Genomic DNA, 27435 nt, shown 5'->3' with positions numbered 1-27435 from the left:
CATTTCGCCATGGCCCTTGTCATCGCAATGCTCCATGAACCGTGTCATCACAATATTCCAGGACACTTTTTGTCACAATGATCCTTGACCACATTCATCTGAATACTCCATGGCCTATGTATTCACAATTTTTCATGGCCCCTGAAATCAAAATGCTCCATGTTCCCTTTCTAACAAGGCTCCATGACCACTGTCAACACATTGTCCCATGACGCCTTTCTTCACAATGCTCCATGGCCCCTTTCATCACTATGCTCCATGATCCCTGTCTTCACAATATTCTAGAACAATTGTCATCACAATGCTCCATGACCCCTGTAATCACAATGCTCTATTCCATTTTCATCACTGTGCTACAGATTTCTGGTCATCACAATATTCCATAACAGTGTCATCACAATGCTCTATGACCCCTGTCATCACAATACTCCACAACACTTGTCATCACAATGATCCATGACCACATTCATCACAATGCTTCATGACCACTGTCATCACAATGCTCGATGACCCTTGTCATCACAATGCTCCATGCCATTGTCATCAGAATGCTCCTTGGCCCCTCTAATCACAATGGTCCATGCCCTTTTTATCACAATGCTCCTGACTTCTTGTCATCATAATGTTCCATGGCCGTGTCATCACAATGCCCCATGACCCCTGTCATCACAATGCTCCATGGCCCCTGTCATCCCAGTGCTCCATGATATTTTTCTTCACAATTCTAGATGGCAACTGTCATCACAATGCCCCATTACACCTGTCTTCACATTTCGCCATGGCCCTTGTCATCGCAATGCTCCATGAACCGTGTCATCACAATATTCCAGGACACTTGTCGTCACAATGATCCTTGACCACATTCATCTGAATACTCCATGGCCTATGTATTCACAGTTTTTCATGGCCCCTGAAATCAAATTGCTCCATGTTCCCTTTCTAACAATGCTCCATGACACTGTCAGCACATTGTTCCATGACGCCTGTCATCACAATGCTCCATGGCCCCTTTCATCACTATGCTCCATGATCCCTGACTTCACAATGTTCTAGAACAATTGTCATCACAATGCTCCATGACACCTGTAATCACAATGCTCCATTCAATTTTCATCACAGTGCTACAGAATTCTGGTCATCACAATATTACATAACCGTGTCATCACAATGCTCTATGACCCCTGTCATCACAATGCTCCACGACACTTGTCATCACAATGATCCATGACCACATTCATCACAATGCTTCATGACCATTGTCATCACAATGCTCGATGACCCTTGTCATCACAATGCTCCATGCCGTTGTCATCAGAATGCTCCTTGGCCCCTCTAATCACAATGGTCCATGCCCTTTTTATCACAATGCTCCAGAATTATTGTCATCATAATGTTCCATGGCCGTGTCATCACAATGCCCCATGACCCCTGTCAGCAGAATGCTCCATGGCCCCTGTCATCCCAGTGCTCCATGATATCTTTCTTCACAATTCTAGATGACCACTGTCACCACAATGCCCCATGACACCTGTCTTCACATTTCGCCATGGCCCTTGTCATCGCAATGCTCCATGAACCGTGTCATCACAAAATTCCAGGACACTTTTTGTCACAATGATCCTTGACCACATTTACCTGAATACTCCATGGCCTATGTATTTACAATTTGTCATGGCCCCTGAAATCAAATTGCTCCATGTTCCCTTTCTAACAAGGCTCCATGACCACTGTCAACACATTGTCCCATGATGCCTGTCATCACAATGCTCCATGGCCCCTTTCATCACTATGCTCCATGATCCCTGTCTTCACAATATTCTAGAACAATTGTCATCACAATGCTCCATGACCCCTGTAATCACAATGCTCCATTCCATTTTCATCACTGTGCTACAGATTTCTGGTCATCACAATATTCCATAACCGTGTCATCACAATGCTCTATGACCCCTGTCATCACAATGCTCCATGCCGTTGTCATCAGAATGCTCCTTGGCCCCTCTAATCACAATGGTCCATGCCCTTTTTATCACAATGCTCCAGATTTCTTGTCATCATAATGTTCCATGGCCGTGTCATCACAATGCCCCATGACAACTGTCTTCACATTTCGCCATGGCCCTTGTCATCGCAATGCGCCATGAACCGTGTCATCACAATATTCCAGGACAATTTTCATCACAATGATCCTTGACCACATTCATCTGAATACTCCATGGCCTATGTATTCACAATTTTTCATGGCCCCTGAAATCAAATTGCTCCATGTTCCCTTTCTAACAATGCTCCAAGACCACTGTCAACACAATGTCCCATGACGCCTGTCAACACAATGCTCCATTGCCCGTTTCATCACTATGCTCCATGATCCCTGTCATCACAATGCTCCATTCACTTTTCATCACTGTGGTACAGAATTCTGGTCATCACAATATTCCATAAACCGTGTCATCACAATGCTCTATGACCCCTGTCATCACAATGCTCCACGACACTTGTCATCACAATGATGCATGACCACATTCATCACAATGCTTCATGACCGCTGTCATCACAATGCTCGATGACCCTGGTCATCACAATGCTCCATGCCGTTGTCATCAGAATGCTCCTTGGCCCCTCTAATCACAATGGTCCATGCCCTTTTTATCACAATGCTCCTGACTTCTTGTCATCATAATGTTCCATGGCCATGTCATCACAATGCCCCATGACCCCTGTCATCACAATGCTCCATGGCCCCTGTCATCCCAGTGCTCCATGATATCTTTCTTCACAATTCTAGATGACCACTGTCATCACAATGCCCCATGACACCTCTCTTCACATTTCGCCATGGCCCTTGTCATCGCAATGCTCCATGAACCGTGTCATCACAATATTCCAGGACACTTGTCGTCACAATGATCCTTGACCACATTCATCTGAATACTCCATGGCCTATGTATTCACAATTTTTCATGGCCCCTGAAATCAAATTGCTCCATGTTCCCTTTCTAACAATGCTCCATGACCACTGTCAACACATTGTCCCATGACGCCTGTCATCACAATGCTCCATGGCCCCTTTCATCACTATGCTCCATGATCCCTGCCTTCACAATGTTCTAAAGTATTGTCATCAAAATGCTCCATGACCCCTGTAATCACAATGCTCCATTCCCTTTTCATCACAGTGCTACAGAATTCTGGTCATCACAATATTCCATAACCGTGTCATCACAATGCTCTATGAGCCCTGTCATCACAATGCTCCACGACACATCTCATCACAATGATCGATGACCACATTCATCACAATGCTTCATGACCACTGTCATCACAATCCTCGATGACCCTTGTCATCACAATGCTCCATGCCGTTGTCATCAGAATGCTCCTTGGCCCCTCTAATCACAATGGTCCATGCCCTTTTATCACAATGCTCCAGAATTCTTGTCATCATAATGTTCCATGGCCGTGTCATCACAATGTCCCATGACCCCTGTCATCACAGTGCTCCATGATATCTTTCTTCACAATTCTAGATCACCACTGTCATCACAATGCCCCATGACACCTGTCATCACATTTCGCCATGGCCCTTGTCATCGCAATGCTCCATGAACCGTGTCATCACAATATTCCGGGACACTTGTATTCACAATGATCCTTGACCACATTCATCTGAATACTCCATGGCCTATGTATTCACAATTTTTCATGGCCCCTGAAATCAAATTGCTCCATGTTCCCTTTCTAACAATGCTCCATGACCACTGTCAACACATTGTCTCATGACGCCTGTCATCACAATGCTCCATGGCCCCTTTCATCACTATGCTCCATGATCCCTGTCTTCACAATGTTCTAAACAATTGTCATCACAATGCTCCATGACCCCTGTAATCACAATGATCCTTTCCATTTTCATCACAGTGCTACAGAATTCTGGTCATCAAAATATTCCATAACCGTCTCATCACAATGCTCTATGACCCCTGTCATCACAATGCTCCACGACACTTGTCATCACAATGATCCATGACCACATTCATCACAATGCTTCATGACCACTGTCATCACAATGCTCGATGACCCTTGTCATCACAATGCTCCATGCCGTTGTCATCAGAATGCTCCTTGGCCCCTCTAATCACAATGGTCCATGCCATTTTTATCACAACGCTCCAGAATTATTGTAATCATAATGTTCCATGGCCGTGTCATCACAATGCCCCATGACCCCTGTCATCACAATGCTCCATGGCCCCTGTCATCCCAGTGCTCCATGATATCTTTCTTCACAATTCTAGATGACCACTGTCACCACAATGCCCCATGACACCTGTCTTCACATTTCGCCATGGCCCTTGTCATCGCAATGCTCCATGAACCGTGTCATCACAATATTCCAGGACACTTTTTGTCACAATGATCCTTGACCACATTCATCTGAATACTCCATGGCCTATGTATTCACAATTTTTCATGGCCCCTGAAATCAAAATGCTCCATGTTCCCTTTCTAACAAGGCTCCATGACCACTGTCAACACATTGTCCCATGACGCCTTTCTTCACAATGCTCCATGGCCGCTTTCATCACTATGCTCCATGATCCCTGTCTTCACAATATTCTAGAACAATTGTCATCACAATGCTCCATGACCCCTGTGATCACAATGGTCCATGCCCTTTTTATCACAATGCTCCTGACTTCTTGTCATCATAATGTTCCATGGCCGTGTCATCACAATGCCCCATGACCCCTGTCATCACAATGCTCCATGGCCCCTGTCATCCCAGTGCTCCATGATATCTTTCTTCACAATTCTAGAAGGCAACTGTCATCACAATGCCCCATGACACCTGTCTTCACATTTCGCCATGGCCCTTGTCATCGCAATGCTCCATGAACCGTGTCATCACAATATTCCAGGACACTTGTCGTCACAATGATCCTTGACCACATTCATCTGAATACTCCATGGCCTATGTATTCACAATTTTTCATGGCCCCTGAAATAAAATTGCTCCATGTTCCCTTTCTAACAATGCTCCATGACACTGTCAACACATTGTTCCATGACGCCTGTCATCACAATGCTCCATGGCCCCTTTCATCACTATGCTCCATGATCCCTGACTTCACAATGTTCTAGAACAATTGTCATCACAATGCTCCATGACACCTGTAATCACAATGCTCCATTCCCTTTTCATCACAGTGCTACAGAATTCTGGTCATCACAATATTACATAACCGTGTCATCACAATGCTCTATGACCCCTGTCATCACAATGCTCCACCACACTTGTCATCACAATGATCCATGACCACATTCATCACAATGCTTCATGACCATTGTCATCACAATGCTCGATGACCCTTGTCATCACAATGCTCCATGCCGTTGTCATCAGAATGCTCCTTGGCCCCTCTAATCACAATGGTCCATGCCCTTTTTATCACAATGCTCCAGAATTATTGTCATCATAATGTTCCATGGCCGTGTCATCACAATGCCCCATGACCCCTGTCAGCAGAATGCTCCATGGCCCCTGTCATCCCAGTGCTCCATGATATCTTTCTTCACAATTCTAGATGACCACTGTCACCACAATGCCCCATGACACCTGTCTTCACATTTCGCCATGGCCCTTGTCATCGCAATGCTCCATGAACCGTGTCATCACAAAATTCCAGGACACTTTTTGTCACAATGATCCTTGACCACATTTACCTGAATACTCCATGGCCTATGTATTTACAATTTGTCATGGCCCCTGAAATCAAATTGCTCCATGTTCCCTTTCTAACAAGGCTCCATGACCACTGTCAACACATTGTCCCATGATTCCTGTCATCACAATGCTCCATGGCCCCTTTCATCACTATGCTCCATGATCCCTGTCTTCACAATATTCTAGAACAATTGTCATCACAATGCTCCATGACCCCTGTAATCACAATGCTCCATTCCATTTTCATCACTGTGCTACAGATTTCTGGTCATCACAATATTCCATAACCGTGTCATCACAATGCTCTATGACCCCTGTCATCACAATGCTCCACGACACTTGTCATCACAATGATCCATGACCACATTCATCACAATGCTTCATGACCACTGTCATCACAATGCTCGATGACCCTTGTCATCACAATGCTCCATGCCGTTGTCATCAGAATGCTCCTTGGCCCCTCTAATCACAATGGTCCATGCCCTTTTTATCACAATGCTCCTGACTTCTTGTCATCATAATGTTCCATGGCCGTATCATCACAATGCCCCATGACACCTGTCTTCACATTCCGCCATGGCCCTTGTCATCGCAATGCTACATGAACCGTGTCTTCACAATATTCCAGGACACATTTCGTCACAATGATCCTTGACAACATACATCTGAATACACCATGGCCTATGTATTCACAATTTTTCATGGCCCCTGAAATCAAATTACTCCATGTTCCCTTTCTAACAATGCTCCATGACCACTGTCAACACATTGTCCCATGACGCCTGTCATCACAATGCTCCATGGCCCCTTTCATCACTATGCTCCATGATCACTGTCTTCACAATGTTCTAAACAATTGTCATCACAATGCTCCATGGCCCCTGTAATCACAATGCTCCATTCCATTTTCATCACAGTGCTACAGAATTCTGGTCATCACAATATTCCTTAACCGTGTCATCACAATGCTCTATGACCCCTGTCATCACAATGCTCCATGCCGTTGTCATCAGAATGCTCCTTGGCCCCTCTAATCACAATGGTCCATGCCCTTTTTATCACAATGCTCCAGATTTCTTGTCATCATAATGTTCCATGGCCGTGTCATCACAATGCCCCATGACAAATGTCTTCACATTTCGCCATGGCCCTTGTCATCGCAATGCGCCATGAACCGTGTCATCACAATATTCCAGGACAATTTTCATCACAATGATCCTTGACCACATTCATCTGAATACTCCATGGCCTATGTATTCACAATTTTTCATGGCCCCTGAAATCAAATTGCTCCATGTTCCCTTTCTAACAATGCTCCAAGACCACTGTCAACACAATGTCCCATGACGCCTGTCAACACAATGCTCCATTGCCCGTTTCATCACTATGCTCAATGATCCCTGTCATCACAATGCTCCATTCACTTTTCATCACTGTGGTACAGAATTCTGGTCATCACAATATTCCATAAACCGTGTCATCACAATGCTCTATGACCCCTGTCATCACAATACTCCACGACACTTGTCATCACAATGATGCATGACCACATTCATCACAATGCTTCATGACCGCTGTCATCACAATGCTCGATGACCCTGGTCATCACAATGCTCCATGCCGTTGTCATCAGAATGCTCCTTGGCCCCTCTAATCACAATGGTCCATGCCCTTTTTATCACAATGCTCCTGACTTCTTGTCATCATAACGTTCCATGGCCATGTCATCACAATGCCCCATGACCCCTGTCATCACAATGCTCCATGGCCCCTGTCATCCCAGTGCTCCATGATATCTTTCTTCACAATTCTAGATGACCACTGTCATCACAATGCCCCATGACACCTCTCTTCACATTTCGCCATGGCCCTTGTCATCGCAATGCTCCATGAACCGTGTCATCACAATATTCCAGGACACTTGTCGTCACAATGATCCTTGACCACATTCATCTGAATACTCCATGGCCTATGTATTCACAATTTTTCATGTCCCCTGAAATCAAATTGCTCCATGTTCCCTTTCTAACAATGCTCCATGACCACTGTCAACACATTGTCCCATGACGCCTGTCATCACAATGCTCCATGGCCCCTTTCATCACTATGCTCCATGATCCCTGCCTTCACAATGTTCTAAAGTATTGTCATCAAAATGCTCCATGACCCCTGTAATCACAATGCTCCATTCCCTTTTCATCACAGTGCTACAGAATTCTGGTCATCACAATATTCCATAACCGTGTCATCACAATGCTCTATGAGCCCTGTCATCACAATGCTCCACGACACATCTCATCACAATGATCGATGACCACATTCATCACAATGCTTCATGACCACTGTCATCACAATGCTCGATGACCCTTGTCATCACAATGCTCCATGCCGTTGTCATCAGAATGCTCCTTGGCCCCTCTAATCACAATGGTCCATGCCCTTTTTATCACAATGCTCCAGAATTCTTGTCATCATAATGTTCCATGGCCGTGTCATCACAATGCCCCATGACCCCTGTCATCACAATGCTCCATGGCCCCTGTCATCCCAGTGATCCATGATATCTTTCTTCACAATTCTAGATGACCACTGTCATCACAAAGCCCCATGACACATGCCTTTACATTTCGCCATGGCCCTTGTCATCGCAATGCTCCATGAACCGTGTCATCACAATATTCCAGGACACGTGTCGTCACAATGATCCTTGACCACATTCATCTGAATGCACCATGGCCTATGTATTCACAATTTTTCATGGCCCCTGAAATCAAATTGCTCCATGTTCCCTTTCTAACAATTCTCCATGACCACTGTCAACAAAATGTCCCATGACGCCTGTCATCACAATGCCCCATGGCCCCTTTCATCACTATGCTCCATGATCCCTATCGTCACAATGTTCTAGAACAATGGTCATCACAATGCTCCATGACCCCTGTAATCACAATGCTCCATTCCATTTTCATCACAGTGCTACAGAATTCTGGTCATCACAATATTCCATAACCGTGTCATCACAATGCTCTATGACCCCTGTCATCACAATGCTCCACGACACTTGTCATCACAATGATCCATGACCACATTCATCACAATGCTTCATGACCACTGTCATCACAATGCTCGATGACCCCTGTCATCACAATGCTCCATGCCGTTGTCATCAGAATGCTCCTTGGCCCCTCTAATCACAATGGTCCATGCCCATTTTATCACAATGCTCCAGAATTCTTGTCAACATAATGTTCCATGGCGGTGTCATCACAATGCCCCATGACCCCTGTCATCACAATGTTCCATGGCCCCTGTCATCCAAGTGCTCCATGATATCATTCTTCACAATTCTAGATGACCACTGTCATCACAATGCCCCATGACACCTGTCTTCACATTTCGCCATGGCCCTTGTCATCGCAATGCTCCATTAACCGTGTCCTCACAATATTCCAGGACACTTTTCATCACAATGATCCTTGACCACATTCATCTGAATACTCCATGGCCTATGTATTCACAATTTTTCATGGCCCCTGAAATCAAATTGCTCCATGTTCCCTTTCTAACAGTGATCCAAGACCTCTGTCAACACATTGTTCCATGACGCCTGTCATCACAATGCTCCATTCCCTTTTCATCTCAGTGCTACAGAATTCTGGTCATCACAATATTCCATAACCGTGTCATCACAATGCTCTATGACCCCTGTCATCACAATGCTCCACGACTCTTGTCATCACAATGATCCATGAACACATTCATCACAATGCTTCATGACCACTGTCATCACAATGCTCGATGAACATTGTCATCACAATGCTCCATGCCGTTGTCATCAGAATGCTCCTTGGCCCTTCTAATCACAATGGTCCATGCCCTATTTATCACAATGCTCCAGAATTCTTGTCATCATAATGTTCCATGGCCTTGTCATCACAATGCCCCATGACCCATGTCATCACAATGCTCCATGGCCCCTGTCATCCCAGTGCTCCATGATATCTTTCTTCACAATTCTAGATGACCACTGTCATCACAATGCCCCATGACACCTGTCTTCACATTTCGCCATGGCCCTTGTCATCGCAATGTTCCATGAACCGTGTCATCACAATATTCCAGTACACTTTTCTTCACAATGATCCTTGACCACATTCATCTGAATACTCCATGGCCTATGTATTCACAATTGTTCATGGCCCCTGAAATCAAATTGCTCCATGTTCCCTTTCTAGCAGTGATCCAAGACCACTGTCAACACAATATCCCATGACGCCTGTCATCACAATGCTCCATGGCCCCTTTCATCACTATGCGCCATGATCCCTGTCATCGCAATGTTCTAGAACAATTGTCATCACAATGCTCCATGACCCCTGTAATCACAATGCTCCATTCCCTTTTCATCACAGTGCTACAGAATTCTGGTCATCACAATATTCCATAACCGTGTCATCAAAATGCTCTATGAGACCTGTCATCACAATGCTCCACGACACTTTTCATCACAACGATCCATGACCACATTCATCACAATGCTTCATGACCACTATCATCACAATGCTCGATGAAACTTGTCATCAAAATGCTCCATGCCGTTGTCATCAGAATGCTCCTTGGCCCCTCTAATCACAGTGGTCCATGCCCTTTTTATCACAATGCTCCAGAATTCTTGTCATCATAATGTTCCATGGCCGTGTCATCACAATGCCCCATGACCCCTGTCATCACAATGCTCCATGGCCCCTGTCATCCCAGTGCTCCATGATATCTTTCTTCACAATTCTAGATGACCACTGTCATCACAAAGTCCCATGACACCTGTCTTCACATTTCGCCATGGCCCTTGTCATCGCAATGCTCCATGAACCGTGTCATCATAATATTCCAGGACACTTTTCATCACAATGATCCTTGACCACATTCATCTGAATACTCCATGGCCTATGTATTCACAATTTTTCATGGCCCCTGAAATCAAATTGCTCCATGTTCCCTTTCTAACAATGCTCCAAGACCACTGTCAACACAATGTCCCATGACGCCTGTCATCACAATGCTCCATGTCCCCTTTCATCACTATGCTCCATGATCCCTGTCATCGCAATGTTCTAGAACAATTGTCATCACAATGCTCCATGACCCCTGTAATCACAATGCTCCATTCCCTTTTCATCACAGTGCTACAGAATTCTGGTCATCACAATATTCAATAACCGTGTCATCACAATGCTCTATGACCCCTGTCATCACAATGCTCCACGACACTTGTCATCACAATGATCCATGACCACATTCATCACAATGCTTCATGACCACTGTCATCACAATGCTCGAAGACCCTTGTCATCACAATGCTCCATGCCGTTGTCATCAGAATGCTCCTTGGCCCCTCTAATCACAATGGTCCATGCCCTTTTTATCACAATGCTCCAGAATTATTGTAATCATAATGTTCCATGGCCGTGTCATCACAATGCCCCATGACCCCTGTCATCACAATGCTCCATGGCCCCTGTCATCCCAGTGCTCCATGATATCTTTCTTCACAATTCTAGATGACCACTGTCACCACAATGCCCCATGACACATGTCTTCACATTTCGCCATGGCCCTTGTCATCGCAATGCTCCATGAACCGTGTCATCACAATATTCCAGGACACTTTTTGTCACAATGATCCTTGACCACATTCATCTGAATACTCCATGGCCTATGTATTCACAATTTTTCATGGCCCCTGAAATCAAAATGCTCCATGTTCCCTTTCTAACAAGGCTCCATGACCACTGTCAACACATTGTCCCATGACGCCTTTCTTCACAATGCTCCATGGCCCCTTTCATCACTATGCTCCATGATCCCTGTCTTAACAATATTCTAGAACAATTGTCATCACAATGCTCCATGACCCCTGTAATCACAATGCTCCATTCCATTTTCATCACTGTGCTACAGATTTCTGGTCATCACAATATTCCATAACAGTGTCATCAGAATGCTCTATGACCCCTGTCATCACAATGCTCCACAACACTTGTCATCACAATGATCCATGACCACATTCATCACAATGCTTCATGACCACTGTCATCACAATGCTCGATGACCCTTGTCATCACAATGCTCCATGCCGTTGTCATCAGAATGCTCCTTGGCCCCTCTAATCACAATGGTCCATGCCCTTTTTATCACAATGCTCCTGACTTCTTGTCATCATAATGTTCCATGGCCGTGTCATCACAATGCCCCATGACACCTGTCATCACAATGCTCCATGGCCCCTGTCATCCCAGTGCTCCATGATATCTTTCTTCACAATTCTAGATGACCACTGTCATCACAAAGCCCCATGACACCTGTCTTCACATTTCGCAATGGCCCTTGTCATCGCAATGCTCCTTGAACCGTGTCATCACAATATTCCAGGACACTTGTCGTCACAATGATCCTTGACCACATACATCTGAATGCTCCCTGGCCTATGTATGCACAATTTTTCATGGCCCCTGAAATCAAATTGCTCCATGTTCCCTTTCTAACAATGCTCCATGACCACTGTCAACACATTGTCCCATGACGCCTGTCATCACAATGCTCCATGGCCCCTTTCATCACTATGCTCCATGATCCCTGTCTTCACAATGTTCTAAACAATTGTCATCACAATGCTCCATGGCCCCTGTAATCACAATGCTCCATTCCCTTTTCACCACAGTGCTACAGAATTCTGGTCATCACAATATTCCATAACCGTGTCATCAAAATGCTCTATGACCCCTGTCATCACAATGCTCCACGACACTTGTCATCACAATGATGCATGACCACATTCATCACAATGCTTCATGACCACTGTCATCACAATGCTCGATGACACTTGTCATCACAATGCTCCATGCCGTTGTCATCAGAATGCTCCTTGGCCCCTCTAATCACAATGGTCCATGCCCGTTTTATCACAATGCTCCTGAATTCTTGTCATCATAATGTTCCATGGCCGTGTCATCTCAATGCCCCATGACGCCTGTCATCACAATGCTTCATGGCCCCTTTCATCACAATGCTCCATGATCCCTGTCATCACAATGTTCTAGAACAATGGTCATCACAATGCTCCATGACCCCTGTAATCACAATGCTCCATTCCCTTTTCATCACAGTGCTACAGAATTCTGGTCATCACAATATTCCATAACCGTGTCATCACAATGCTCTCTGACACCTGTCATCACAAAGCTCCACGACACTTGTCATCACAATGATCCATGACCACATTCATCACAATGCTTCATGACCACTGTCATCACAATGCTTCATGACCACTGTCATCACAATGCTCGATGACCCTTGTCATCACAATGCTCCATGCCGTTTTCATCAGAATGCTCCTTGGCCCCTCTAATCACAATGGTCCATGCCCTATTTATCACAATGCTCCAGAATTCTTGTCATCATAATGTTCCATGGCCGTGTCATCACAATGCCCCATGACCCCTGTCATCAATATGTTCCATGGCCCCTGACATCCCAGTGCTCCATGATATTTTTCTTCACAATTCTAGATGGCAACTGTCATCACAATGCCCCATGACACCTGTCTTCACATTTCGCCATGGCCCTTGTCATCGCAATGCTCCATGAACCGTGTCATCACAATATTCCTGGACACTTGTCGTCACAATGATCCTTGACCACATTCATCTGAATACTCCATGGCCTATGTATTCACAATTTTTCATGGCCCCTGAAATCAAATTGCTCCATGTTCCCTTTCTAACAATGCTCCATTACACTGTCAACACATTGTTCCATGACGCCTGTCACACAATGCTCCATGGCCCCTTTCATCACTATGCTCCATGATCCCTGACTTCACAATGTTCTAGAACAATTGTCATCACAATGCTCCATGACACCTGTAATCACAATGCTCCATTCCCTTTTCATCACAGTGCTACAGAATTCTGGTCATCACAATATTACATAACCGTGTCATCACAATGCTCTATGACCCCTGTCATCACAATGCTCCACGACACTTGTCATCACAATGATCCATGACCACATTCATCACAATGCTTCATGACCACTGTCATCACAATGCTCGATGACCCTTGTCATCACAATGCTCCATGCCGTTGTCATCAGAATGCTCCTTGGCCCCTCTAATCACAATGGTCCATGCCCTTTTTATCACAATGCTCCAGAATTCTTGTCATCATAATGTTCCATGGCCGTGTCATCACAATGCCCCATGACCCCTGTCATCAGAATGCTCCATGGCCCCTGTCATCCCAGTGCTCCATGATATCTTTCTTCACAATTCTAGATGACCACTGTCACCACAATGCCCCATGACACCTGTCTTCACATTTCGCCATGGCCCTTGTCATCGCAATGCTCCATGAACCGTGTCATCACAAAATTCCAGGACACTTTTTGTCACAATGATACTTGACCACATTTATCTGAATACTCCATGGCCTATGTATTTACAATTTGTCATGGCCCCTGAAATCAAATTGCTCCATGTTCCCTTTCTAACAAGGCTCCATGACCACTGTCAACACATTGTCCCATGATGCCTGTCATCACAATGCTCCATGGCCCCTTTCATCACTATGCTCCATGATCCCTGTCTTCACAATATTCTAGAACAATTGTCATCACAATGCTCCATGACCCCTGTAATCACAATGCTCCATTCCATTTTCATCACTGTGCTACAGATTTCTGGTCATCACAATATTCCATAACCGTGTCATCACAATGCTCTATGACCCCTGTCATCACAATGCTCCACGACACTTGTCATCACAATGATCCATGACCACATTCATCACAATGCTTCATGACCACTGTCATCACAATGCTCGATGACCCTTGTCATCACAATGCTCCATGCCGTTGTCATCAGAATGCTCCTTGGCCCCTCTAATCACAATGGTCCATGCCCTTTTTATCACAATGCTCCTGACTTCTTGTCATCATAATGTTCCATGGCCGTATCATCACAATGCCCCATGACACCTGTCTTCACATTCCGCCATGGCCCTTGTCATCGCAATGCTACATGAACCGTGTCTTCACAATATTCCAGGACACATTTCGTCACAATGATCCTTGACAACATACATCTGAATACTCCATGGCCTATGTATTCACAATTTTTCATGTCCCCTGAAATCAAATTACTCCATGTTCCCTTTCTAACAATGCTCCATGACCACTGTCAACACATTGTCCCATGACGCCTGTCATCACAATGCTCCATGGCCCTTTCATCAGTATGCTCCATGATCCCTGTCTTCACAATGTTCTAGAACAATTGTCATCACAATGCTCCATGACCCCTGTAATCACAATGCTCCATTCCCTTTTCATCACAGTGCTACAGAATTCTGGTCTTCACAATATTCCATAACCGTGTCATCACAATGCTCTATGACCCCTGTCATCACAATGCTCCACGACACTTGTCATCACAATGATCCATGACCACATTCATCACAATGCTTCATGACCACTGTCATCACAATGCTCGATGACCCTTGTCATCACAATGCTCCATGCCGTTGTCATCAGAATGCTCCTTGGCCCCTCTAATCACAATGGTCCATGACCTTTTTATCACAATGCTCCAGAATTTTTGTCATCATAATGTTCCATGGCCGTGTCATCACAATGCCCCATGACCCCTGTCATCACAATGCTCCATGGCCCCTGTTATCCCAGTGCTCCATGATATCTTTCTTCACAATTCTAGATGACCACTGTCATCACAATGCCCCATGACACCTCTCTTCACATTTCGCCATGGCCCTTGTTATCGCAATGCTCCATGAACCTTTTCACCACAATTTTCCAGGACACTTGTCGTCACAATGATCCTTGACCACATTCATCTGAATACTCCATGGCCTATGTATTCACAATTTTTCATGGCCCCTGAAATCAAATTGCTCCATGTTCCCTTTCTAACAATGCTCCATGACCACTGTCAACACATTGTCCCATGACGCCTGTCATCACAATGCTCCATGGCCCCTTTCATCACTATGCTCCATGATCCCTGTCTTCACAATGTTCTAAACAATTGTCATCACAATGCTCCATGGCCCCTGTAATCACAATGCTCCATTCCCTTTTCACCACAGTGCTACAGAATTCTGGTCATCACAATATTACATAACCGTGTCATCACAATGCTCTATGACCCCTGTCATCACAATGCTCCACGACACTTGTCATCACAATGATCCATGACCACATTCATCACAATGCTTCATGACCACTGTCATCACAATGCTCGATGACCCTTGTCATCACAATGCTCCATGCCGTTGTCATCAGAATGCTCCTTGGCCCCTCTAATCACAATGGTCCATGCCCTTTTTATCACAATGCTCCAGAATTCTTGTCATCATAATGTTCCATGGCCGTGTCATCACAATGCCCCATGACCCCTGTCATCAGAATGCTCCATGGCCCCTGTCATCCCAGTGCTCCATGATATCTTTCTTCACAATTCTAGATGACCACTGTCACCACAATGCCCCATGACACCTGTCTTCACATTTCGCCATGGCCCTTGTCATCGCAATGCTCCATGAACCGTGTCATCACAAAATTCCAGGACACTTTTTGTCACAATGATACTTGACCACATTTATCTGAATACTCCATGGCCTATGTATTTACAATTTGTCATGGCCCCTGAAATCAAATTGCTCCATGTTCCCTTTCTAACAAGGCTCCATGACCACTGTCAACACATTGTCCCATGATGCCTGTCATCACAATGCTCCATGGCCCCTTTCATCACTATGCTCCATGATCCCTGTCTTCACAATATTCTAGAACAATTGTCATCACAATGCTCCATGACCCCTGTAATCACAATGCTCCATTCCATTTTCATCACTGTGCTACAGATTTCTGGTCATCACAATATTCCATAACCGTGTCATCACAATGCTCTATGACCCCTGTCATCACAATGCTCCACGACACTTGTCATCACAATGATCCATGACCACATTCATCACAATGCTTCATGACCACTGTCATCACAATGCTCGATGACCCTTGTCATCACAATGCTCCATGCCGTTGTCATCAGAATGCTCCTTGGCCCCTCTAATCACAATGGTCCATGCCCTTTTTATCACAATGCTCCTGACTTCTTGTCATCATAATGTTCCATGGCCGTATCATCACAATGCCCCATGACACCTGTCTTCACATTCCGCCATGGCCCTTGTCATCGCAATGCTACATGAACCGTGTCTTCACAATATTCCAGGACACATTTCGTCACAATGATCCTTGACAACATACATCTGAATACTCCATGGCCTATGTATTCACAATTTTTCATGTCCCCTGAAATCAAATTACTCCATGTTCCCTTTCTAACAATGCTCCATGACCACTGTCAACACATTGTCCCATGACGCCTGTCATCACAATGCTGCATGGCCCTTTCATCAGTATGCTCCATGATCCCTGTCTTCACAATGTTCTAGAACAATTGTCATCACAATGCTCCATTACCCCTGTAATCACAATGCTCCATTCCCTTTTCATCACAGTGCTACAGAATTCTGGTCTTCACAATATTCCATAACCGTGTCATCACAATGCTCTATGACCCCTGTCATCACAATGCTCCACGACACTTGTCATCACAATGATCCATGACCACATTCATCACAATGCTTCATGACCACTGTCATCACAATGCTCGATGACCCTTGTCATCACAATGCTCCATGCCGTTGTCATCAGAATGCTCCTTGGCCCCTCTAATCACAATGGTCCATGACCTTTTTATCACAATGCTCCAGAATTTTTGTCATCATAATGTTCCATGGCCGTGTCATCACAATGCCCCATGACCCCTGTCATCACAATGCTCCATGGCCCCTGTTATCCCAGTGCTCCATGATATCTTTCTTCACAATTCTAGATGACCACTGTCATCACAATGCCCCATGACACCTCTCTTCACATTTCGCCATGGCCCTTGTTATCGCAATGCTCCATGAACCTTTTCACCACAATTTTCCAGGACACTTGTCGTCACAATGATCCTTGACCACATTCATCTGAATACTCCATGGCCTATGTATTCACAATTTTTCATGGCCCCTGAAATCAAATTGCTCCATGTTCCCTTTCTAACAATGCTCCATGACCACTGTCAACACATTGTCCCATGACGCCTGTCATCACAATGCTCCATGGCCCCTTTCATCACTATGCTCCATGATCCCTGTCTTCACAATGTTCTAAACAATTGTCATCACAATGCTCCATGGCCCCTGTAATCACAATGCTCCATTCCCTTTTCACCACAGTGCTACAGAATTCTGGTCATCACAATATTCCATAACCGTGTCATCAAAATGCTCTATGACCCCTGTCATCACAATGCTCCACTACACTTGTCATCACAATGATGCATGACCACATTCATCACAATGCTTCATGACCACTGTCATCACAATGCTCGATGACCCTTGTCATCACAATGCTCCATGCCGTTGTCATCAGAATGCTCCTTGGCCCCTCTAATCACAATGGTCCATGCCCGTTTTATCACAATGCTCCTGAATTCTTGTCATCATAATGTTCCATGGCCGTGTCATCTCAATGCCCCATGACGCCTGTCATCACAATGCTTCATGGCCCCTTTCATCACAATGCTCCATGATCCCTGTCATCACAATGTTCTAGAACAATGGTCATCACAATGCTCCATGACCCCTGTAATCACAATGCTCCATTCCCTTTTCATTACAGTGCTACAGAATTCTGGTCATCACAATATTCCATAACCGTGTCATCACAATGCTCTCTGACACCTGTCATCACAAAGCTCCACGACACTTGTCATCACAATGATCCATGACCACATTCATCACAATGCTTCATGACCACTGTCATCACAATGCTTCATGACCACTGTCATCACAATGCTCGATGACCCTTGTCATCACAATGCTCCATGCCGTTTTCATCAGAATGCTCCTTGGCCCCTCTAATCACAATGGTCCATGCCCTATTTATCACAATGCTCCAGAATTCTTGTCATCATAATGTTCCATGGCCGTGTCATCACAATGCCCCATGACCCCTGGCATCAATATGTTCCATGGCCCCTGACATCCCAGTGCTCCATGATATTTTTCTTCACAATTCTAGATGGCAACTGTCATCACAATGCCCCATGACACCTGTCTTCACATTTCGCCATGGCCCTTGTCATCGCAATGCTCCATGAACCGTGTCATCACAATATTCCAGGACACTTGTCGTCACAATGATCCTTGACCACATTCATCTGAATACTCCATGGCCTATGTATTCACAATTTTTCATGGCCCCTGAAATCAAATTGCTCCATGTTCCCTTTCTAACAATGCTCCATTACACTGTCAACACATTGTTCCATGACGCCTGTCACACAATGCTCCATGGCCCCTTTCATCACTATGCTCCATGATCCCTGACTTCACAATGTTCTAGAACAATTGTCATCACAATGCTCCATGACACCTGTAATCACAATGCTCCATTCCCTTTTCATCACAGTGCTACAGAATTCTGGTCATCACAATATTACATAACCGTGTCATCACAATGCTCTATGACCCCTGTCATCACAATGCTCCACGACACTTGTCATCACAATGATCCATGACCACATTCATCACAATGCTTCATGACCACTGTCATCACAATGCTCGATGACCCTTGTCATCACAATGCTCCATGCCGTTGTCATCAGAATGCTCCTTGGCCCCTCTAATCACAATGGTCCATGCCCTTTTTATCACAATGCTCCAGAATTCTTGTCATCATAATGTTCCATGGCCGTGTCATCACAATGCCCCATGACCCCTGTCATCAGAATGCTCCATGGCCCCTGTCATCCCAGTGCTCCATGATATCTTTCTTCACAATTCTAGATGACCACTGTCACCACAATGCCCCATGACACCTGTCTTCACATTTCGCCATGGCCCTTGTCATCGCAATGCTCCATGAACCGTGTCATCACAAAATTCCAGGACACTTTTTGTCACAATGATACTTGACCACATTTATCTGAATACTCCATGGCCTATGTATTTACAATTTGTCATGGCCCCTGAAATCAAATTGCTCCATGTTCCCTTTCTAACAAGGCTCCATGACCACTGTCAACACATTGTCCCATGATGCCTGTCATCACAATGCTCCATGGCCCCTTTCATCACTATGCTCCATGATCCCTGTCTTCACAATATTCTAGAACAATTGTCATCACAATGCTCCATGACCCCTGTAATCACAATGCTCCATTCCATTTTCATCACTGTGCTACAGATTTCTGGTCATCACAATATTCCATAACCGTGTCATCACAATGCTCTATGACCCCTGTCATCACAATGCTCCACGACACTTGTCATCACAATGATCCATGACCACATTCATCACAATGCTTCATGACCACTGTCATCACAATGCTCGATGACCCTTGTCATCACAATGCTCCATGCCGTTGTCATCAGAATGCTCCTTGGCCCCTCTAATCACAATGGTCCATGACCTTTTTATCACAATGCTCCAGAATTTTTGTCATCATAATGTTCCATGGCCGTGTCATCACAATGCCCCATGACCCCTGTCATCACAATGCTCCATGGCCCCTGTTATCCCAGTGCTCCATGATATCTTTCTTCACAATTCTAGATGACCACTGTCATCACAATGCCCCATGACACCTCTCTTCACATTTCGCCATGGCCCTTGTTATCGCAATGCTCCATGAACCTTTTCACCACAATTTTCCAGGACACTTGTCGTCACAATGATCTTTGACCACATTCATCTGAATACTCCATGGCCTATGTATTCACAATTTTTCATGGCCCCTGAAATCAAATTGCTCCATGTTCCCTTTCTAACAATGCTCCATGACCACTGTCAACACATTGTCCCATGACGCCTGTCATCACAATGCTCCATGGCCCCTTTCATCACTATGCTCCATGATCCCTGTCTTCACAATGTTCTAAACAATTGTCATCACAATGCTCCATGGTCCCTGTAATCACAATGCTCCATTCCCTTTTCATCACAGTGCTACAGAATTCTGGTCGTCACAATATTCCATAACCGTGTCATCAAAATGCTCTATGACCCCTGTCATCACAATGCTCCACGACACTTGTCATCACAATGATGCATGACCACATTCATCACAATGCTTCATGACCACTGTCATCACAATGCTCGATGACCCTTGTCATCACAATGCTCCATGCCGTTGTCATCAGAATGCTCCTTGGCCCCTCTAATCACAATGGTCCATGACCTTTTTATCACAATGCTCCAGAATTCTTGTCATCATAATGTTCCATGGCCGTGTCATCACAATGCCCCATGACGCCTGTCATCACAATGCTTCATGGCCCCTTTCATCACTATGCTCCATGATCCCTGTCATCACAATGTTCTAGAACAATTTTCATCACAATGCTCCATGACCCCTGTGTTCAGAACGCTCCATTCCCTTTTCATCACAGTGCTACAGAATTCTGGTCATCACAATATTCCATAACCGTGTCATCACAATGCTCTATGACCCCTGTCATCACAATGCTCCACGACACTTGTCATCACAATTATCCATGACCACATTCATCACAATGTTTCATGACCACTGTCATTACAATGCTCCATGACCCTTGTCATCACAATGCTCCATGCCGTTGTCATCAGAATGCTCCTTGGCCCCTCTAATCACAATGGTCCATGCCCTATTTATCACAATGCTCCAGAATTCTTGTCATCATAATGTTCCATGGCCGTGTCATCACAATGCCCCATGACCCCTGTCATCACAATGCTCCATGGCCCCTGTCATCCCAGTGCTCCATGATATCTTTCTTCACAATTCTAGATGACCACTGTCACCACAATGCCCCATGACACCTGTCTTCACATTTCGCCATGGCCCTTGTCATCGCAATGCTCCATGAACCGTGTCTTCACAATATTCCAGGACACATTTCGTCACAATGATCCTTGACCACATACATCTGAATACTCCATGGCCTATGTATTCACAATTTTTCATGGCCCCTGAAATCAAATTGCTCCATGTTCCCTTTCAAACAATGCTCCATGACCACTGTCAACACAATGTCCCATGACGCCTGTCATCACAATGCTCCATGGCCCCTTTCATCACTGTGCTCCATGATCCGTGTCATCACAATGTTCTAGAACAATTGTCATCACAATGCTCCATGACCCCTGTAATCACAATGCTCCATTCCCTTTTCATCACAGTGCTACAGAATTCTGGTCATCACAATATTCCATAACCGTGTCATCACAATGATCTATGAGCCCTGTCATCACAATGCTCCACGACACATCTCATCACAATGATCGATGACCACATTCATCACAATGCTTCATGACCACTGTCATCACAATGCTCGATGACCCTTGTCATCACAATGCTCCATGCCGTTGTCATCAGAATGCTCCTTGTCCCCTCTAATCACAATGGTCCATGCCCTTTTTATAACAATGCTCCTGACTTCTTGTCATAATAATGTTCCATGGCCATGTCATCACAATGCCCCATGACCCCTGTCATCACAATGCTCCATGGCCCCTGTCATCCCAGTGCTCCATGATATCTTTCTTCACAATTCTAGATGACCACTGTCATCACAAAGCCCCATGACACCTGTCTTCACATTTCCCAATTGCCCTTGTCATCGCAATGCTCCATGAACCGTGTCATCACAATATTCCAGGACACTTGTCGTCACAATGATCCTTGACCACAATCATCTGAATACTCCATGGCCTATGTATTCACAATTTTTCAAGGCCCCTTAAATAAAATTGCTCCATGTTCCCTTTCTTACAATGCTCCATGACACTGTCAACACATTGTCCCATGACGCCTGTCATCACAATGCTCCATGGCCCCTTTCATCACTGTGCTCCATGATCCGTGTCATCACAATGTTCTAGAACAATTGTCATCACAATGCTCCATGACCCCTGTAATCACAATGCTCCATTCCCTTTTCATCACAGTGCTACAGAATTCTGGTCATCACAATATTCCATAACCGTGTCATCACAATGCTCTATGACCCCTGTCATCACAATGCTCCACGACACTTGTCATCACAATGATCCATGACCACATTCATCACAGTGCTTCATGACCACTGTCATCACAATGCTCGATGACCCTTGTCATCACAATGCTCCATGCCGTTGTCATCAGAATGCTCCTTGGCCCCTATAATCACAATGGTCCATGCCCTTTTTATCACAATGCTCCAGAATTATTGTAATCATAATGTTCCATGGCCGTGTCATCACAATGCCCAATGACCCCTGTCATCACAATGCTCCATGGCCCCTGTCATCCCAGTGCTCCATGATATCTTTCTTCACAATTCTAGATGACCACTGTCACCACAATGCCCCATGACACCTGTCTTCACATTTCGCCATAGCCCTTGTCATCGCAATGCTCCATGAACCGTGTCATCACAATATTCCAGGACATTTTTGTCACAATGATCCTTGACCACATTCATCTGAATACTCCATGGCCTATGTATTCACAATTTTTCATGGCCCCTGAAATCAAATTGCTCCATGTTCCCTTTCTAGCAAGGCTCCATGACCACTGTCAACACATTGTCCCATGACGCCTGTCTTCACAATGCTCCATGGCCCCTTTCATCACTATGCTCCATGATCCCTGTCTTCACAATATTCTAGAACAATTGTCATCACAATGCTCCATGACCCCTGTAATCACAATGCTCCATTCCATTTTCATCACTGTGCTACAGATTTCTGGTCATCACAATATTCCATAACCGTGTCATCACAATGCTCTATGACCCCTGTCATCACAATGCTCCACGACACTTGTCATCACAATGATCCATGACCACATTCATCACAATGCTTCATGACCACTGTCATCACAATGCTCGATGACCCTTGTCATCACAATCCTCCATGCCGTTGTCATCAGAATGCTCCTTGGCCCCTCTAATCACAATGGTCCATGCCCTTTTTATCACAATGCTCCAGAATTATTGTCATCATAATGTTCCATGGCCGTGTCATCACAATACCCCATGACCCCTGTCATCAGAATGCTCCATGGCCCCTGTCATCCCGGTGCTCCATGATATCTTTCTTCACAATTCTAGATGACCACTGTCATCACAAAGCCCCATGACACCTGTCTTCACATTTCGCCATGGCCCTTGTCATCGCAATGCTCCATGAACCGTGTCATCACAATATTCCAGGACACTTGTCGTCACAATGATCCTTGACCACATACATCTGAATACTCCATGGCCTATGTATTCACAATTTTTCATGGCCCCTGAAATCAAATTGCTCCATGTTCCCTTTCTAACAATGCTCCATGACCACTGTCAACACATTGTCCCATGACGCCTCTCATCACAATGCTCCATGGCCCCGTTCATCACTATGCTCCATGATCCCTGTCTTCACAATGTTCTAAACAATTTTCATCACATTGCTCCATGACCCCTGTAATCACAATGATCCCTTCCATTTTCATCACAGTGCTACAGAATTGTGGTCATCACAATATTCCATAACCGTGTCATCACAATGCTCCATGACCCCTGTCATCACAATGCTCCACAACACTTGTCATCACAATGATGCATGACCACATTCATCACAATGCTTCATGACCACTGTCATCACAATGCTCGATGACCCTTGTCATCACAATGCTCCATGCCGTTGTCATCACAATGCTCCTTGTCCCCTCTAATCACAATGGTCCATGCCCTTTTTATAACAATGCTCCTGACTTCTTGTCATCATAATGTTCCATGGCCATGTCATCACAATGCCCCATGACCCCTGTCATCACAATGCTCCATGGCCCCTGTCATCCCAGTGCTCCATGATATCTTTCTTCACAATTCTAGATGACCACTGTCATCACAAAGCCCCATGACACCTGTCTTCACATTTCGCAATTGCCCTTGTCATCGCAATGCTCCATGAACCGTGTCATCACAATATTCCAGGGCACTTGTCGTCACAATGATCCTTGACCACATACATCTGAATGCTCCATGGCCTATGTATTCACAATTTTTCATGGCCCCTGAAATCAAATTGCTCCATGTTCCCTTTCTAACAATGCTCCATGACCACTGTCAACACATTGTCCCATGACGCCTGTCATCACAATGCTCCATGGCCCCTTTCATCACTATGCTCCATGATCCCTGTCTTCACAATGTTCTAAACAATTGTCATCACAATGCTCCATGGCCCCTGTAATCACAATGCTCCATTCCCTTTTCATCACAGTGCTACAGAATTCTGGTCATCACAATATTCCATAACCGTGTCATCAAAATGCTCTATGACCCCTGTCATCACAATGCTCCACGACACTTGTCATCACAATGATGCATGACCACATTCATCACAATGCTTCATGACCACTGTCATCACAATGCTCGATGACCTTGTCATCACAATGCTCCATGCCGTTGTCATCAGAATGCTCCTTGGCCCCTCTAATCACAATGGTCCATGCCCGTTTTATCACAATGCTCCAGAATTCTTGTCATCATAATGTTCCATGGCCGTGTCATCTCAATGCCCCATGACGCCTGTCATCACAATGCTTCATGGCCCCTTTCATCACTATGCTCCATGATCCCTGTCATCACAATGTTCTAGAACAATGGTCATCACAATGCTCCATGACCCCTGTAATCACAATGCTCCATTCCCTTTTCATCACAGTGCTACAGAATTCTGGTCATCACAATATTCCATAACCGTGTCATCACAATGCTCTCTGACCCCTGTCATCACAAAGCTCCACGACACTTGTCATCACAATGATCCATGACCACATTCATCACAATGCTTCATGACCACTGTCATCACAATCCTCGATGACCCTTGTCATCACAATGCTCCATGCCGTTGTCATCAGAATGCTCCTTGGCCCCTCTAATCACAATGGTCCATGCCCTATTTATCACAATGCTCCAGAATTCTTGTCATCATAATGTTCCTTGGCCGTGTCATCACAATGCCCCATGACCCCTGTCATCACAATGTTCCATGGCCCCTGACATCCCAGTGCTCCATGATATCTTTCTTCACAATTCTAGATGACCACTGTCATCACAATGCCCCATGACACCTGTCTTCACATTTCGCCATGGCCCTTGTCATCGCAATGCTCCATGAACCGTGTCATCACAATATTCCAGGACACTTGTCGTCACAATGATCCTTGACCACATTCATCTGAATACTCCATGGCCTATGTATTCACAATTTTTCATGGCCCCTGAAATCAAATTGCTCCATGTTCCCTTTCTAACAATGCTCCATGACACTGTCAACACATTGTTCCATGACGCCTGTCATCACAATGCTCCATGGCCCCTTTCATCACTATGCTCCATGATCCGTGTCTTCACAATGTTCTAGAACAATTGTCATCACAATGCTCCATGACACCTGTAATCACAATGCTCCATTCCATTTTCATCACAGTGCTACAGAATTCTGGTCATCACAATATTACATAACCGTGTCATCACAATGCTCTATGACCCCTGTCATCACAATGCTCCACGACACTTGTCATCACAATGATCCATGACCACATTCATCACAATGCTTCATGACCACTGTCATCACAATGCTCGATGACCCTTGTCATCACAATGCTCCATGCCGTTGTCATCAGAATGCTCCTTGGCCCCTCTAATCACAATGGTCCATGCCCTATTTATCACAATGCTCCAGAATTCTTGTCATCATGATGTTCCATGGCCGTGTCATCACAATGCCCCATGATCCCTGTCATCACAATGTTCCATGGCCCCTGACATCCCAGTGCTCCATGATATCTTTCTACACAATTCTAGATGACCACTGTCATCACAATGCCCCATGACACCTGTCTTCACATTTCGCCATGGCCCTTGTCATCGCAATGCTCCATGAACCGTGTCATCACAATATTCCAGGACACTTGTCGTCACAATGATCCTTGACCACATTCATCTGAATACTCCATGGCCTATGTATTCACAATTTTTCATGGCCCCTGAAATCAAATTGCTCCATGTTCCCTTTCTAACAATGCTCCATGACACTGTCAACACATTGTCCCATGACGCCTGTCATCACAATGCTCCATGGCCCCTTTCATCACTGTGCTCCATGATCCGTGTCATCACAATGTTCTAGAACAATTGTCATCACAATGCTCCATGACCCCTGTAATCACAATGCTCCATTCCCTTTTCATCACAGTGCTACAGAATTCTGGTCATCACAATATTCCATAACCGTGTCATCACAATGCTCTATGACCCCTGTCATCACAATGCTCCACGACAATTGTCATCACAATGATCCATGACCACATTCATCACAATGCTTCATGACCACTGTCATCACAATGCTCGATGACCCTTGTCATCACAATGCTCCATGCCGTTGTCATCAGAATGCTCCTTGGCCCCTCTAATCACAATGGTCCATGCCCTATTTATCACAATGCTCCAGAATTCTTGTCATCATAATGTTCCATGGCCGTGTCATCACAATGCCCC

This window comes from Eschrichtius robustus, chromosome 7, assembly GCF_028021215.1.
Source record: "Eschrichtius robustus isolate mEscRob2 chromosome 7, mEscRob2.pri, whole genome shotgun sequence".
NCBI lineage: Eukaryota > Metazoa > Chordata > Mammalia > Artiodactyla > Eschrichtiidae > Eschrichtius > Eschrichtius robustus.
Note: the sequence above shows the minus strand (reverse complement) of the source record.